Source organism: Vicugna pacos, chromosome 1 (genome assembly GCF_048564905.1).
Source record: "Vicugna pacos chromosome 1, VicPac4, whole genome shotgun sequence".
Lineage (NCBI taxonomy): Eukaryota > Metazoa > Chordata > Mammalia > Artiodactyla > Camelidae > Vicugna > Vicugna pacos.
Genome location: NC_132987.1, coordinates 45,517,611 through 45,533,568, shown reverse-complemented (window position 1 = coordinate 45,533,568; position 15,958 = coordinate 45,517,611). Strand labels below are relative to the sequence as shown.

Sequence of the window (15,958 nt, the reverse complement as noted above, 5' to 3'; positions counted from 1 at the left end):
ATATGCATGTTGGAAGTTAGGTATGTGTATGTTCGTACATAGTAGATGTCACCAAATTGGTTTTATTAATTTACACATTCATCAGCAGTGTATGAGAGTTCTGGTTGCTCCACATCCAAACCATTTTTTTATTATCAGTATTTAAACTGTAATCATCATGGTGGATGTATAGTGGTATTTCAATGTGTTTTTTATTTTCATTGCCTTGATAACTAATGCAAATGAGTACTTTATTAATTCATTACTATTTGAATATTATACTCTGTAAACTGCCTGTTCAAATATTTTGCTCATTTTTTAATTGGGTTGTTATTTTACATTTTGACTTGCAGAAATGCTTTATATTTGCTATATTCACATCATTTGTGGACTATGTGTATTTTAAATCTCTTCTCAAATTCTCTCATTTTCCTTCTCACTCTCTTGATGATGTCTTTTGATTTACAAAGTTTTTAATTGAGTGCAGTAATTTTTTTTTTCACTTTATGGTTGGTGTTTTCTGTGTCCTCTTTAAGAAACCTTTGTCAATCACAGAATCATAAAAATATCCCCTTCTGGCATTGCAGTAGCTACAAAAAATCTCCAACACTGTGGATCATAATTAACCGGCAACCGCAGCTGTTGTACTCTGAAATTTATCACCATATCCAGAGATGCCATATTTCCCATAGTCTACTGCCAGCTAATGACTGAATATGGCAGGGATACTAAAGCAGGCCTGCTTCTGGGAGGTGTGAGGCTGCTCTGCTGGGTGGATTTGACTAGAGAACTGTTATCAACCTGCTTAACTTTCTCAGAACCACACTGCAGTCTAATACTTTCTCATCCAACTCTTCTTCCTTCTCTCCTCTGAACAGGTTAAGACCAGTATTACAGTCTGATAACTCTTCCTGCCTCCACTGCATACTTATCTATTTTCCCTCTAAAGTATTTCTACTAATAACTCTTTTGTACGTCTAATCTCATTTTAGAGTCTGTTTCTCAACTGACCCATAGTTATCTTCTAGAATTTTTGCCATTTTAAAATTCACATTTAGATCTATAATCCATCTAGAACTGATTTTTGTGTATGGTGTAAGGGAGGAGACAAAATTAATTTTTCCCATAAGGCTATGCAGTTGATTTGGCCTTCTTTATGGAAAAAGCTATCTATTGTCTATTGCTTTTCAGTTGTCTTCCATAAATCAAAGGTCTTTAGGTATGTGGGTATTTCTGGAGTCACTGTCCACATCAACATGGATGAAATAACGTGAATGAAATAAGCCAGAAATAAAAGAGTTTACACATAATTTAATTTATATAAAGTTACAAAACAAGCAGAACAAATCTATGACGTTGGAAGTCAGGACAGTGGTTACCTTTAGGAAGGCTAGTGACAGGGATGGTACAGAAGGGGCTTCCTGGGTGCTGATAATACACTGTTTCTTGGTTTGGGCGGTGGATTACATGTTGTATTCATTTTGGGAAATTTCATGGAGATGTAAACATAAGATTTCTTTGTTTTTCCATATATATGTGTGTTATAGTTTAAGAAATAATTTCAGTTTAAAATTTCATTTAAAAATAAAGGCAGCAGAAGGAGCCATTAATTCAAACATTTAATAGGCAGAGATTAGAAAATAGAATATGTTCTTTGCATATGATTTGAAGGACATGAAAACCTAACTTTAGAAAGAAGTACAAACAGGAGGTTAGAAGAAAATGTTTCTCTGAGCTCTGTCCCTTTGTTAACCACATGATATTTTATAAATCACTTAACATTATCAGTGTCCCAGCTTTTTTCTCTCAAACAATAGGAGTAATTAGGCCTAATTTATTGCTTTAATTAAAAAACAAACAAACAAGAGAAAGCATTTACGTAACCAGATTTTAAAGAATGCTATACAAATGCAAAGAAATATTAGTATATACTCGAAAACTATTTTTCAGCTTTCTTTCAATGGCCATATGCAGTACCAACTTTATTACAAGTTGCATATATCCAACCAAGGATTTATTTTGCCCCTCGGATAGACTCTCAAATAAATTAAGTTGTCCCCTGAATTTATTAATTTTCTAAAGGCCAATAGCTTAGATGAAGCTAAAACAGGCATTAAGTAGCAATTGTGTTGGTTTCCAAGGAGCTTAATTACATGCACTGATAAAAAATGGAGCAGAAAGGTTTTGGTTCAATGATACCACATGGGCATATCAAATTTCACACAAAATAATTTAAAAATCATATTCTAAATGGTAGCACAATTCTAAAGAAATAAAAAGGTATAAAAATAGGCCACAGGGCCAAAAGATACATGAGATAGAAGGGCACTGTTTGTTTCTTTGTTTATTTGTTTTCCTGAAGAAGATAAGGGAATACCGAAGACTTTACTAAAAGAACCAGATCAGTTGTTCTCCCCATAAGGATGACATAAGTGAATGGAGCCAAATGCAGAAAAAAATTTTTTAAAAGACTTAGGCTAAACATAATAAATTATTTTTAGATGGAACTACTTTCATATGACAGCATACAACAATCAGTCAATGGCTAGATATGAAAAGGAAAACATAACTTCATTTAAGCTTGGTGTGTTAAGGCATTTCTGCTTATATCTTCCCACATTTTGCCTCATTAGTTTCCTCTATAAATAACCAAGACTCTTAACCCACATGTCTTATAACATAAATTCTTTCTTTAGCAATAGTTTGGCTGCAATGGTCATGACTACCCATTGGTGGCTATAATCATACTGAAAAGGAAAACAAGTTTCTTAAGAGAAATTCCACACCTTCAAAGCTGATTTTTACCTGGTATCTTCTCCTGAGCACTAGTTCTAGGAGATGTTGATGCAGCTATTGGAAGAAAAGGGGCTAATGGTCAAATAATGTGGGAAAACACTGGGTTAAACTAAATTCAAAGGCTTAGCAGTGGGCATACTTCAATCTAAATAGTCTTTAAAGAGTTTTTAATATGCTTACATAAGCTACGAATTTCCAAGAGAGGAAACAGGTAGGTACACAGTGTTTTGCACTTATTTGATCACCTTTTTCAGAGAGCATCTTAAAGAATATTGTTTAAGAAACAATACTATAGCCATTCAAAGGCCCTCACAGCAATTTAAAAGACAAGGATACACACACACACACACACACACACACACACACACACACACACACACACACACACGTTCTTATCAGTAGGAGGTACCTTTGGATTAATGTATCCCCCCTCCCAATCCCTGGACCATATTCCATCCCCAAGTTTTAAAATGCTTGGTATCATACCTGTTATTACTGACTGGATTCTTGCATTGAACCAATTATCTTTATCAGAGAGGATTTATAAATTTTCCTACATTTATGTGCTTTATACCATAGCTCTAATTCTCAGAAAATGTGCAAGAAATGCTTTTTGTATATAAGATAGAAATGGATAATGTCTTGTCAGAGATAAAGTGTTATTAATATTCAGTCTAAAACAATGTCCTATTTATGCCAAAAAGATACAAGAAACAGGAACCCTAGGTCTCAACTTCAGCTCCCACGTGAACTTACTCTTGTCACTTGAGAAAACTGAACCAGTTTATTTATACTCCACTCAACCATCTGTGTGTGCATGTCTGAAGGTGTTTGTGGATGGTGTATTTCTTTCTCTTTGCTATTCTTTCTGTCTGTCCCTCTAGCCTATTTCCACTGAGAATGTAATGGTTCTCAAAACAAAAGATATACATGATCTCTTAGGATATTGAAAATAAGACTCAAATAATCAAAAAAATCAGAAACCATAAAAGAATGGAGCTCTTCCATATGCCTTGTATGCATATATATGTAATTGAAAGGCATATAAATATAAAGGTTATATATTTATATCTTTATATACAAAGACACATATCCAAACATATATATATATAAAATAAAGACTTAAGAAAAGTACAAGTATGCCAATCTAGTCACTAAGACCATATATCATATTAGGCTCTCAACTCTCTGATAGAAGGCCAACAGAGAAATATGCCCACAGGCTTTCATTATTGCACTCAGTACAATTCATCAAATGATACAACACCTCTTTGTTCCCCTCCTTCCCTCTCTCTCTCAGTCTCACTCTATATATACACACACGCTTATATATATAAGTGTGTAGGTGATCTCTACAGATGTAATTGTTGTAGGAGTTAAATCTGTTATATATTTTATATATATATTATATATTTTATACTTTCATATTGTCAAAGAACAAATATATATTTGGATAAAGTACATGTGTGAAAGTCTACTGTGGCAACAAAAATGAAAAAAATATTTAAAGTGTGGTTAGAAAATACACAGATTCTGAAAATCCAGGTTGTTATTAAGTACTAATGTTCAATCTAGTAGTGTTTTATATGCCTACGAACAAGATCGTACTATACTAGAAACCTTTTTTTTTAAATAAGGTAACATTTTTATTTTAAGTTTACCTATTTGAGAAAGAGTTGTAGAATCGTGAGATATATGTAAGAATAAATTTTTGTTTACTGACACATGTGAGTCTCCACACCCACATAACACCCTTTAACCTTTGTGTAAAATGGTCTATGATTTTACACAGGAAACACGATTTGCAAATGTTACCTTCCCTATGCAGCTTTCCATTTTTGCTTCCAACATCTGTTTATAGAAGTGTATTGATGACTAGAATGCTTTGGACTGAGACTTGAGGCAAAATACTATGCGATATTATCCTTGCACTACAGTGTCAGGTATGTGACTGGCATGCAACACATAGTTGAGCAAATGAAATAAACGGTCTATCAAGGAAATCACGTGACAAAGACTGTCACTAAATCCTCCTTTAGTTACAAAGCTGGGCCAGTTGTAGAGAAAGGGATTTAGAGCAATACCTCTACCACCATACACTTACAGCCATATGAATAATCAGGTTCCCCACATACACACATTCCACTTAAGAATGAAGGATATGCCACAAGTTCTAAATTGGCAGCAACATCAACCCTTAGATTGGTCTCACTTAGTCTACTTTTTTCAATTTTTGAATTAGATGCCAACATTTAAAACAAAGGCATTTCACATAAAATTTGGATTTTGAGCTTCTCTTAGGAAATCAAATGTCTGGCAACTCTGTCCCTACTCTTGCTTAAGACAATACAGTTACACCCAGGAACTGTTGCTACCTCCAGACAGGGCATGGGCTTTCCAGTAACCACATCCCTCCCAGGTGTCTGGTACTCAGTTGGCTCCACCCATTTCTGTTCACGGTGGAGCAACTGCAAGCATCTGATTTTGTAAACTTCGTCATGCACAAACCAGTTTTAATAATGAGTCCAAGTCTCAATTTTGATAATTACTACCAGTGCAACCTTGAGCAAGTAATTTATCCTCATGGAGTCTCAATTTCATCACCTATGAAACTGTGAAAGTAATCCCATGCCACATCACATGATGACTTTGGGAAGGAAATGAGATTATAGGTGATAAGCCTTTGTGAACTGCAGAGGCCATATGTATATACATTATTCTTTTTATTTTTTATTAAAATTCTAATAAGTAAAACTTGATCATCTTTGAAATATAACATATTCTTAAACAAAATTTAAAGCCCTTAGATTAACAGGTAGGAAAAGAAATTACAAATGTTAACAGTGACTAGATGTACAATTAAAAACATGTGAATATTAGAATTCAGAGACTATGTCATCAGACTTGGCATTATTTTTGTCCAATCCATTTGTACTAAAATAGTTTAATCAAATGTAATGTTATTTAAGAAAAAATAAGGTCAAATTACATTATTAAAATAAAGATATAAAGCAGACAGGATATGTAATATTTTCATTAATTATTACCAGCTTATCTATACAATAAATATTTGCTTTTAACATAAAGTAGTAATAATATATCTTAAACACATTTAATGTTAAAGTGTCATAAACAAAAGCAACTATGCTCAAAGTAATAGTATAATAAAAATTACAGAATTCAAATCTAAATATCACTGTTACTCAACATTTTACAGTAAAAAAGTCTTAATTTTAAATCTATTCTAATACGTTTGATTGCTATTGTTTTTGTTTCAAGTTCTCACTTGAATACAGATGTGAATGTGTATTCAATTTTTTTTATTTTTATTGAAGTACAGTTGATTTACGATGTTGTGTTAGCTTCATGCGTACAGCGAAGTGATTCAATTGTGTGTGCATCTGTGTGTCTGTATGTATACGTATACATATACATATACATATACATATACAGACATACATACATATATATATATATATATATATTCACACACTTATTTGTATTCTTTCCCATTGTAGGGAATTACAAGATATTGAATACAGTTCCCTGTGCTATACAGTAGGTCCTTGTTGTTTATCTGTTTTACATATAGTAGTTTGTTTTCTGTTTGTGAGTCTATTTCTATTTTGTAATGTATATTTGATTTTTTAAATTGGAACTTTCTATTTCTGAACAAATTTTCAAAAAATCATTCCTATTCACAGCATACAGGTGAAATTCCAATTGTTTGCTTACCTCCTTCACAGTTTTCATCCCTTATTCATTGACCTTGTTTCTCTTACCTAATTGGTTACCCAGTTTTGAACCCTTAGTATCTTGTGCTAAACATGTTTGATATTGTACACCTATTGCCATAAACATATGCAAAAATACTCTGCTGTCATATATTAATATATTTCTATGCAAAAAATAGATTTCCCTTTGGCCAATTTTTTCATTACTGAATACATAAATATCACTGAGGTGTCTCATTTACTTAATGGACTTTATTAACTTGATCAAAATCCATTGCTAGAGTGAACCCTTTAATTTCATATAACAACAAATCTCTCACACTTTTTCCTCTGGATCCCTACCAAGTTTTGGTAAGCATGATCATACCTTCAACAATATGTGACTTTTAGATATAAAAAGGGTGCTTTTCATATCCTCCATAGTGTACTATGACATATTCCTAATAGATGTAGCATTAAAAACTAGTGAATATTAGAATGCAAGCAGTTTATTGTTATGTTTATCTCTGTTAGCCATAATAATTACCATGTATTGGGTGCCTATCCTGAGCAGGGCTTTACATATTAAGTCACTGAATCCCTGCCATAATCCTATACATATCATAACATATTGTAATATTACTTTACAACCAAGGAAAGTGAAGCTAAAGAAACGCTAAGTAACTTGATCACTGCCTCACAGCCCATTTTAAGCGAATGGCAGAGACAGAATTACAACCCAAATCTTTTCAGATCCCAAAGCCCCAAATGCTTTCCAAGCAATTGCTTTTCAAGCTATTTTCATTGTCCTCAGGGATGAATAAACTCTCTAAAACTGATAATAGTCAGAGATCCTTATAGAAATAGTAGATACTGAAAAAAATCTCTAAAGATTTATGAGCCCATTTTGAAGGCAGTATAAATTATGTGAGTTGAAATAAAACCCATAAAGATGACAGGATTCAATGATTGATATGTATGCGCTTCATTATCATTATTTACAAGTAAGATATACTACAACCTAATGTACAAATTTCTCAATTCATTTATTTAACAAAAATAGGAAGGAGTAATTATTTTTACAAAGAGAACCACTTTTTACTTAAATTTTTTCTGCCTGGTACATTCTTATAGTGACAATTTGAATCACATTTTGTAAATTAAATCCAAAAATTATGTTGATTTTATTTGCTGTATTTGCTCTTCGATGCATTTTGTAGATCATTTTATTTATGAATTAAGAAACACAATGTTTATCTATACTCAAGCATGTAACATTTGTTAGTCTTAAATATCATTTTTTAAGAAATATATAATGCTTACACAAAAGTGTAAAGTAGTAACATTTTTCAGGACTATACATCCTATAAGAACACAGATTCTGAAGTCCAAACCTAAAAGCCTGAGATGTGAGGTTGGTCCTGATATTTTGTTTCTCCTTTTAAGCCTATACATTCCAGTTTAATCCAAGGTTTGTAACCAAGAGAAAGTATACATTTTAGAAATAAATATCTATACGATTCAGCTTATTTATATTCATTAATTGGATCATTGATCCATTCATTCTTCATTCACTTATATATATACATATATATACTACATCTTCATTCATACATATATATATACACACACATATACATATAAATTCTATTTGCCACCAAAAATGATTTGTGATTCCAGATTCCTTAAATCCTCATGTTAATAGGCATTCAGGCAATCAGGTGGCTAATATTAAAAGTAGCTATGGAGACTGAATATTAAATTTGTCTCTGAGCCTCCTTGTAGCCAACAGAAAACAAAAAAGACAATGATGCTGACTTCTTTGCAGCTGTAACTATCTCTTCAGCTTGCCAGGATAATTGAAAATATTTTTCAGATTACTGTAACTGTTTGAACATTAGGAAATTTTTTAGAGTTATTGATGATTACATACAAAACATACATGCAGATCATATTTAATGATACATAGGTAACATTTAAAGGTTGTCAGGAGAAGCAGTCAATATTAACACAAAAATGCTGCCACAAATGTGTTGGCTTTGAAAGTGTTCTAATTTAATAGTGATGGGTTAAATTCACCTCTATTTGTTTCAGAATTATATTTGACTCCCAGTCAGTGCCCCAGACTAAATTATTACACTTTGGATTTACAACCACATAAATATGCTGCATCTGAGTGAAGATAAGCCAACAATAACTAACTACTTATTAGTTTTTAGCCTTTGTGATATGTTTAGTTTGTAGCAAACATCATACATACCAGGGTTTTAGTGGAAAAGAATACAAGAGAATCAAAAGGTAGTTACTGCCAAAGAGTTCATAAGCTATTGGGAAGGTAAGAATACTAAGTTCACCTAGTAGATGCATTGCTAGTAGGAAAATAAAATGGTTTAGCTGATCTGGAAATAGCATGGTAGTTCCTCTAAAAATTAAATATAGAGTTACCATATGAACCAGCAATTCCACTTCTAAGTATATACCCAACAGAATTGAAAGCAGATGCTCAAACAGATATTTGTATGCCAGTGCCACAGGAGCATTATTCACAATAGCCAAAAGCTAGAAACAACCCAAACGCCATCATTAGATAAACAAAATGTGGTATATAGAGTAATAACAGGATATTATTTAACCTTAAAAAGTAACAAAATTCTGACATATGTTAGTGTGGATGACTTCTGAAGGCAATATGCTAAGTGAAATAAGCCAGACACAAAAGGACAAATAGTGTACAATTATATTTAAATGAGGGACACAGAGCAAATTAATAGAGACAGAAAATAGATGGTTTTTGCCAGGAGTTGGAGGAAGAAGGGAAATACAAATTCTTGCTCAAAAATTTCAGTTTTGGGAAATGAAAAAGATCGGGAAATGCATGGTGGTGGTGGCATAGTAATGTGAAAGTATTTAATGTCACTGAAATACACACCAAAAAATAGTTAAAATGGCAAATTTTAAGTCATGTACATTTTTACAATTTAAAAAGAAATAAAAAATAATACTTGGCTTACTCTTCTAATGTATTTTCTTTTTTCGCTCGTATTAATTTTCATTCATCTTTCACTAGCTTTGAAAATATCACTCAATTTTTAATGTATTCTTTCAGCCAGACCATAGCAAAACCAAAAAGGAAGTTCCTATCTTCTATTTTCTATTGTATTTCTATCTCTATTTCACAATATCCCATGACATAATATAGCAGTGGTTCTCAAACCTGACCTTACTCAAAACCAGAGCCTAAGGCCACACTAGAATTACAGAATGGAAATTTTTGAAGGGTCCTACCCAAGAATTTTTTTAACTTCCCATTAATTCTGATTATAAACCTCATTTGTAACTATTTCAGTATTTTACTTGGTGTGTGTGGTCTCATTACGATAAACATATTTATGAATTGGAACGTTTCTAAGACTCCTTCCCATACTAACATAACATGAAACTTGCACTGTCTTTTGTCCATTATCTAGACTCTCGTAGTTAGCAAAAAGAAATAATACATTCATTCTCTACCTATGGCCTTTATAAAAACAGCATGGTTCCAGAAAGTCTAATAATCTCCACTGAGCCATAAAATTTAATGGCAATATCATTATAAATACATCCTAAACTGTAATTCCCTTTAATATATACATGAATTGTATATTCCAGTCACAGTTTAGAAGGTTGAAATTTGCTTAGTCAGGCTGATATTGGAAAATACACTTATTTAACACATGATGGCCTTACCAGAAAATATGTCTAGATTGACCCAAGATCTTCTAATATGTATGTGAAAAAAGAAACCTTATAAAAAACAAATTATCTTCAAAAGTTCTAGAGTACATTAGAAAGCTGTCTTTCTAAAGGGAAAATATTACCTCACATGGGCATAGACTCTGAAGTTTTTTCTCCTCCAGACTCATTTTCCAAATAAGCATTAAATGAATTTTCTTAATGCACAACTCTGAGCAAGTAACTCTTGTAATTAAAACAACATGAACAAAAAGTGCCAATTCTTCAGGCCTTTTGCCTGTTAATACAATACCCAAGTTCCTTAGCCTAGTATTAAGTTTACTAAAATCCAACCCCAAATATTTTAGGGACCGCCTTAGCCACAGTTTCAATGGCCTATTACAACAAAGTCAAAATGACAAGATAAAAAGATTGAAATGGGTTTTACTCATCACTTATTCCTTCTTTAGGTGGTTCTCAGTCAAGCCCAGATTGCCCCTGCACTCTTCATAACTGTTGCCTGACACGGGGGTTCTTTACCTATGTGAACTTGGCCCCGGAGCTGAAGCCTGCTCCCTCTTCAATCAGGTAACAACCAAGGACTGCCCTTGCTTTATAATCCAGCCTCTGGGAGAATAGCAGGGTGTGAAACAAGGCACTCTCATCCTTCCATTATTGTTCTAATGGCAGAGGAAGTGATCCCATCAGGACAGCCAATCACAACGTTTATCTCAAGTCTCCTTTCATCTCTTTTAGAAATGCAGTTTAAAAACATAATTCTTAAAGCAAGCATAAATTTTAAATCAAGAATTACTTTCAACAGAGAATTTATAGGTATGTTTGTAGACATGTATCTTACGTTTGAGAAGAGGCACAAATATCTTAGGAAACCATGCTTAAAAACAACAGATTAATAGTCATAGTTTTAAAATTCTTAGCTGCATCCCATGAGAGAGAAAAATCACTCTATAGCGTGTCAGGATCCTCTTCAGGGATACGCCTGAGATCTCTTATAGCATCAACTAACCTTCCCCAAAGTTGTTCACACTATTCCTCTTGAGCTACAGTCACTGTGGACTAGTAGATGTTTCTTCTTAAACAGACTTACACCTTCCCAACTGCACACTTACACGCACATTCTGTTTTCTGCCTAGACCTCCTTCACTGCTTTCTCTACCTAGTGACATGTCCCTCCTGTGAAGAACCTCCCCAGTATCTTGACCTTCCTTGTACTTTCTTTGGCTCTTCCTACTGGAACTGAGCACCCTATCTTTAAATTCTCATTGCATTTTATTTATGCCTCTTTTTGAGCTACTTAAGCATATTCTTCTGTCCACCAAAGAAGTTTGAATACAGAGTGAATGTCCTTTGTCAGATTTTATAATTTGAATGAGTTTATGCTTAATGACAGTAGAAATCTTGTATCATTTATCTTTGCTTAATCCATTCCAATATCCCATCAGTCATTTTGGTCAATAAATAAATGAATATTAGAAAATGTTTACCATCTAAGAAGCTAATTAAGAATCTAAGTGGATCTCTTTGGTTAAAAATGATACAAAACTGTATCATGAACTAATATGGTGGTAAGCATAAATCTAATGCATTTTCATAAACTGAGCTAAAGAGAAGTCTCTGCTGTCTGAAACAGAATAAAAGAAATACAGAATCTTTCCAATCCTGGTTCAGTCTTCTATCCATGTATTCTTTATTATGTATTCTGCTTGCTTTAACTGCTGTTAGGTTCAAGTTCTACAATCATTAGGCCTCCTATGACTTCACTGTTGTATCTAAATAGCAGTATGATATTGCAAACTTTAGATACCAAGCACTTGGGACTGCCTTTTTATTTTGATTATGCATGCTTCATAACAGTATCTCCAAAAAGCAGTTCACAGTAAGGAAACAAAATCATTGGATAGCAGAGTTCTGTTATTCCAAAGTCAACACTGTGTGCTCATTCTCTGTTTTTCCCTCCTCAAATCATGTCGGTTTCTATCATTATCTTAATTGTCTATTTGCTTTCTTGTGTACTGTTCCTTTTTAACAATATCTACCCAGCTATCCCATGGACACTAGAACATAATCTCTACAAAAGCAGAAAATCTACTTTGTGGACTGAAAACAGTGTCTGGCATCACAAGAATCACTGCATAAATCTTGAATGAGTGAACAGCATCATTAATTAACACTTTCCCTTCTAAAAATTATATTTTCAAGACAACGAAATATGTTTATTCTGGAGTCACAAAATATAAATGCTTTTTATTGAAACAAGCAATTCAGACAACAAGCAATCTGAAAATGGTTCTTAGCCCAGGGAAGAGGAGGAGGAAACACAAGGAGCTTGTAGTATACACTGCAGGAGATCCTGATTTAGGGAGTCTAGATTATGGGCTGGATGCAGTATCTGTCAGTGTAAATTTTTTAATAGCTCCTCGTTAAGTGATTTTTTTTCAGAATTCAAACCCAGAGCCCAAGCTCTCAACAGTTGAATGCCTTCCTCTATACACCAAATTATCCCAAGTCTTTAGTCTCCCACTAGCAGCAAGAAAGGCCAGGCCCTCCTATACCTTGGGGCCATATGCAAAGACCAGAGGCCTGGCCCTGGCATCAGGAAACAAAGGCAAGAGATACTCTGAGGGCCAGACACCCTGGCTGAGTTGACTCTTTCCCAGTTCCCCTGGGGTCCTGGTCCTGAATGGAGTCCTGGGACAAGCACCCCCTTGGCTTGGCTTGGCCAGCTAGTCATAATCATCAAGGTTAAGTGGGGAGGGGAGAGCCGCAGCCCATTCTATCAGGCTCCTCTGGGTGGAGGCAGACCACCCCTTGCAGCTTCACACTCACTGACCAGGCCTTTATAAAAATAATCCAGGGGCTCTACCTATTAAGAGATATCATAGACAGTAGATGCTAAATTCCACAGATGCATTCTGCCAGGTCTCCCTGGGATCACACAGCCTTCCAGGATAGAAGACCCCATGAATCCTTCCTCTGAAGCAGTGCTAAAGAAGACTCAATTCTCCCTTTTCTGACTGGGTACCATGCAGGGCAGTTAAAGGCAGGGACTAAGAACAGGGATTTGGAAGACAAGACATTGCTCACGTGATCCTGATGGGCACCCATGATGGAGAAGTGCTCCAGGGCCTTTGACCTTTTGACATTTCTAGACTAAATCAGACTGTATACCAACCTCTCCTCCTACTGACACTTTTTTTAAAGTTACAAGTAGCAAGCCAACCTGAGAAGAGTTTACAAAATGACAGTCTGAGAGGTGTACAGGGAAGTTACCTACCTATACTTCAGGACTTCTAAACACCAGCTGACTAACATAAATTCAAGTTGAAAAAGAAATAATGCAAATTGTCTAATTAATAAAGAACATGCTCAAGTATTTTTACATAGATGATGGTAAGTGTCAAATTATAATGATTTTAGGTTTCACTGATTACAATTAATGGTGATATTAATAAGATATTACATTATTTGTACCAATAAAATTTATGATAGAAAGTTGAGATGAAAATTTTAAAATATACAAGGTACATAATTTTTGAAAATTATTTTAGGGGAAACATGTACACTGCTGGGTCCTAGTTTGATTTCTAATTGTACTGTACCATATGGAAAGTTCCATAATATAAAAGTCAATAATATACATTTATTATATCATGCATGTGAACAATGTTAAAAATTAAAATTGTCAAGAATTAGTGTACACTATGATGCCCCATAACCTTAATTAAGCAAACCAGGAAATAAATGATGGAAAATTTTAATTACCAAAGAATCTGTCAAAAATTTTGAAGTTGATTAGGTCAAAGTGTTAGGTGTTTGAAGAACTACTGGAAAAAGGTACAGGGCTCCTTATCAGGAAAGAGACAAGAAAAGGTAAAAAGAGTAATCATAAGAACTATAAAAATTAGAGAAATCTGAAGCCATTAAAGTAAGGACAAACACTGCCTCCTATTTAAAAAGTACAGGAAGACATGGCTATATTAGAGCAAAGGGCAAAAACAGATATTTGATAATTATACCAACTCCAAAAACTCCAAAAGAAGCAAAATGGACAAAGGAGAAAAAACCATGTTTGTTTAATGAAGCAAAAAATAGTGAAATGTATTTTTATCAAGAACGAATAAACTGTCCCTCCCTAAATGTTATTAGAAAATTCGTTCATATGGAACAAATTCCTGCACCAATATTTCTGAATATTATGCTAATATGCAAAAGCATGTATTTATAGTTACCTTTATTATGTTGGTAATTTGATAGTCTTACATAGTCTCCCTAACTGATTATGCTCATACTGTTAACATAATATGATCATCTTTCTAAAAAGCCTGATCTTCCTTCAGAAATCTCTCCTAGTGCCATGGTTATATTTCAGTTCATGTCATTTTTCGGGCAGAAATGCCTTTTACTTTTGTCCTTCATCTCTGACTCCCATTTCCAGCCTCGATTCAGATGCATCACTCTTTTAATCTTCCTTGAAAACCCCACCCAGACTTAAGAGTCCTTTGTCTTAGAGTTCCTTACATGTTCCTCTGTTATATGAATAATGAAGCACTATATAATAAAATTGTTCTCTACTAAATTATTTCTTAACAACAGGAAAAAAAACATTTCTTATTCTTTTTATTATTGCCATGGCCTACCAAAGACCTTGAAATAAACTGGACATTCCATAATGACCTACTGAATGAAGGCCATGCAGGAAGGCCCTAAAATCCTGCCATTGTGATTCTAATCATGCAATAAGCTTATACTGTGTATTTTAATAAGCAAAACCAGAGCAAATATTTTTTATTTAAATTTCATGCTCATGAAAATAAAAGGCAGCCTGTTTGAAGGTGTGAAATTTAATCATCACTCTGTTACTATATTATTTGAAAACATAACAATACATTAATAGGTATTTTATTGATACTTATTTATCTTAAAGAAATAGAAGTACTTTGACTGTTTAGTAATTTTACAGATCTACCCATTTTGATTATTTTGACACACTACTCAGAAGAGAATCACCAAGATGAAACACTTATATGTACAAAAGAGTACTGATATTTGGAAATGATATATCTAAGATAATTTGCAACAAGGCCATATTATTTGATCTGAAAAAATAAAAATAGCATTAGCAAAGGAAATAAAACAATACTCAGTTTTATTAAATCCTGAAATAAATACATATATATGTACATACATATGTGTATGTGTGTATTTTTGTAAATCAAAACTGGTATCAAAGTTAAGGTGTAGTTTTGTATTTTAACATGGCATTATATTGTCATATACTAATCTTATAAAATATTCTTAAACTAATAAACTCTGTCATAAACTAATCTTATAAAATATTCTTAAATATTGTTTAAGATCCATATATGGATATGCTGTAAATTATTTAATTGTTCTCTATCCTTGGAAATTCATCACAAATACATTCTTCAATGAACATTATATATACATTTTGTGTACTTTTCTGATTATTTAGGCTAAGAGAAACTGGCTTTTTTTTCTTACCATTTGTGTGTTTCTTTCAGATATTTTTTTTCATAAAAACAAAACTGACTTCAAAATAACATTTGCATTTCAATGTTTTGTTGTTTTTTGGTCATGGTATTTATATACTGTGGACAGTAAAAGGAATAATTTGAAATTTTGGTTATTACAACATAGAAACTTAAGGCAATAAAATTCTGAGGCTCTTATTTAGATCATTCTGTCTATGCTGTTCACTCATTCAGATATCATATGAA

General features: G+C 33.3%; 1 protein-coding gene across 3 annotated transcripts in view; it reads right to left on the bottom strand.

Moving 5' to 3' along the window:
* Window positions 1–15,958, bottom strand: part of NAALADL2 (N-acetylated alpha-linked acidic dipeptidase like 2) — a 1,170,852-nt gene that overhangs the window by 987,711 nt on the left and 167,183 nt on the right. The window contains exon 4 of one of the 3 annotated variants that reach the window (XM_072961150.1): window positions 2,785–2,829. The exons of the other annotated variants lie outside the window; for them this stretch is intronic. The gene's annotated coding sequence lies outside the window, so the exon portion shown is untranslated. The remainder of the gene's footprint in view (window positions 1–2,784; window positions 2,830–15,958) is intronic. 3 annotated transcript variants of the gene reach the window in all.